Source organism: Pseudoliparis swirei, chromosome 16 (assembly GCF_029220125.1).
Source record: "Pseudoliparis swirei isolate HS2019 ecotype Mariana Trench chromosome 16, NWPU_hadal_v1, whole genome shotgun sequence".
In the NCBI taxonomy this organism is placed as follows: domain Eukaryota; kingdom Metazoa; phylum Chordata; class Actinopteri; order Perciformes; family Liparidae; genus Pseudoliparis; species Pseudoliparis swirei.
Window position 1 is genome coordinate 19,720,186 of NC_079403.1, and position 2,374 is coordinate 19,722,559.

Here is a 2,374-nt window from a genome sequence, read left to right on the forward strand (position 1 = left end):
TAAGTGTTTTTTTGTTGACTACCGAAAGAACACCGACATTAAACATTGAATGGGGTCAAATTAATCCTAAGGCGGGGGAAGGGTGTAATATTGAGTCGGGTCAAAATGATCCTAAGGCAACACAAGGGTTAAATACAAGTTTTATTACAAGTTAATGTAATTTTTCATAAATTGTCATTAATAAATGAAGAGACAATGAGATTGTATATTTGTATCTAATGTAGCTGCATTGTGTACATGCACATCTGTAGCATGTGGATTGATTTTCAGACTGTTCTTTTAGTTTTAAATGTCTTCATGGTAGTCATCCCTACCTTAATGAAAAATATATATATGATTATTGTCCAATCAAAGCACTTGAATCATCCAACAGGATCCCATTGGTAGTCCCCACTGCTACTCTAACAATTTGAGTTTTCTTTGATTGAGTATGACCCCATATTGTGGAACTTATTTTCAGACTAATATTCAGTACTTTCAAGTAAAATGTTAAAATATGCCTATTTAGCATGGTTTGTTTCTTTATTTACTCACAGTTGTGATTATCTTGTGTACAATAAATATACTTCCAATGTTGCTCATTCATTTAGGTTTTACATAAATAAAATGTATTATGTTATTATTGTTGCTGTTGTTGGTACGTTTAAAATATGGCATGCTTTAACACTATATTACTTTTTAAAACAGTATCTCCATGCCCTTTTAAACCGCATATTTGTGGTTGATCCTCTGCAAGGGTTAAATGAAGTTGACGACTCCAGAAAGGCTGGCCAAAGATGTGGGTAATATTAATTAGATTTAGTAAGGCCATAGAGTAAGTGCAAATGTAAACCAAAATTATTTTCCTTTCATCCTGCAGACAGTATTTCAAAATGCGCCGGAACAGACTTGGAAAGGAGGACTGGGTGAACATCAAGTGGCAGCCGGGCCAGATAACCCACAGCTGCCAGAAAGATGGCAGCAGTTGTGGGATCTTTGTCATGCAGGTTATTTAATGCAACCTTTTGTCTTTCTGATAGATTAAACAATATGCTGTTTTACTATGTAAATTCAGACAAGGTGTGTTGTTTTGCCATTTGACAGATGGCCGAGATGACGGTGATGGAACTTCCAAAGATTCCTCAGCATTTTCGCATCAACTCATCTAAACAATCTATTGAAAAGCTAAGAAGAGACGAGGCTAAAGACATTCTAAAACAATCAGGTTTAAAAAAAAAAAGGTAATCAATATTTGTTTGACTTAATACATAATTGACACTAATATACATGTATTACTTTACATACACTGTCACTTTCAAATCACTGCTTGTACCTACACTTACATACTGTCTATTGCACTACCTGCTACTCCCATTTGTCTGTAGTTTAGTTTATTATATGTCACCATATGTGTAGTATATGTTATATGTATATATGTTAGTATTATATGTATAGGTTGGTATATTTAGTAAGGTCATTATATGTTATTACATGTAAATTATGTTCAGAGTACTTGTACAGAGTGTATGTCATGTTATGTTATATTATGTTTGCTATGTTATGCTATGGTAGTTGTTGTGTGGTGCCTTGTCCTAAGAATTTAGTTTTTAGTTTTAGTTTAGTTTAGTTTATTTCGATCAGCAATACTATACAAAAATCAAAATTTCAACAAAAGAAGAAAGTGGCCGACCGAAAGGGTCAAGGCTGAAGCTATCAAGCTTATAAGTGCCCTAACCTATGCTTTCATGAAAATACTTATTTTAAAGAACCATTACATATACCTATATATATATATATATACATAAACATATACACATGCATACAAATTCACACACCCATATAAACATATATACACACACATACCTACATATACATAAAACAATCAACAAAACAAAAACAAAAAAGCTTGTCCCCATTATCCGTTACTTATGAAGCGTCATCAATGCTGATACGTCTGTACTTGTCCAGTCATGTCTTTAAATTTTTTTTTTAATATCACCAGATTCTTACTTTCCTTGATGTCATCAGTTAAACTATTCCACTGTTTCACCCCACAGACAGATGTACACATGTTTTTTAGAGTTGAATGAACAATCGGCTGTTTGAAATTCCATCTCCCTCTTAGTTCATACTCTCCTTCTCTATCTCTAAAAATCTTTTGAATATTTCCAGGAAGTGAATTATGTTTAGCTTTGAACAGAATTTGTGCTGTTTTGAACTCTACTATATCCCTAAGTTTCAGTGTATGTGATTTTAAGAACAGTGAATTGGTGTGCTCAAGATATCCTACATTATTTACGATTCTAATTGCTCTCTTTTGCATGATGCATAATGGCTGTAGGGTGCTTTTGTAGGTGTTCCCCCACACTTCAACACAATAGGTCATGTATGGTAG

At 33.4% G+C, this 2,374-nt stretch overlaps 1 long non-coding RNA gene across 1 annotated transcript; it reads left to right on the top strand.

Annotated features, from left to right (window-relative positions):
- Positions 1 to 537: 537 nt before the first annotated feature.
- Positions 538 to 1,169, top strand: LOC130206487 (uncharacterized). The gene is made up of 3 exons (XR_008834124.1): positions 538 to 778; positions 860 to 986; positions 1,084 to 1,169. It is a non-coding gene; the product is annotated as an uncharacterized LOC130206487 (long non-coding RNA).
- Positions 1,170 to 2,374: the final 1,205 nt, after the last annotated feature.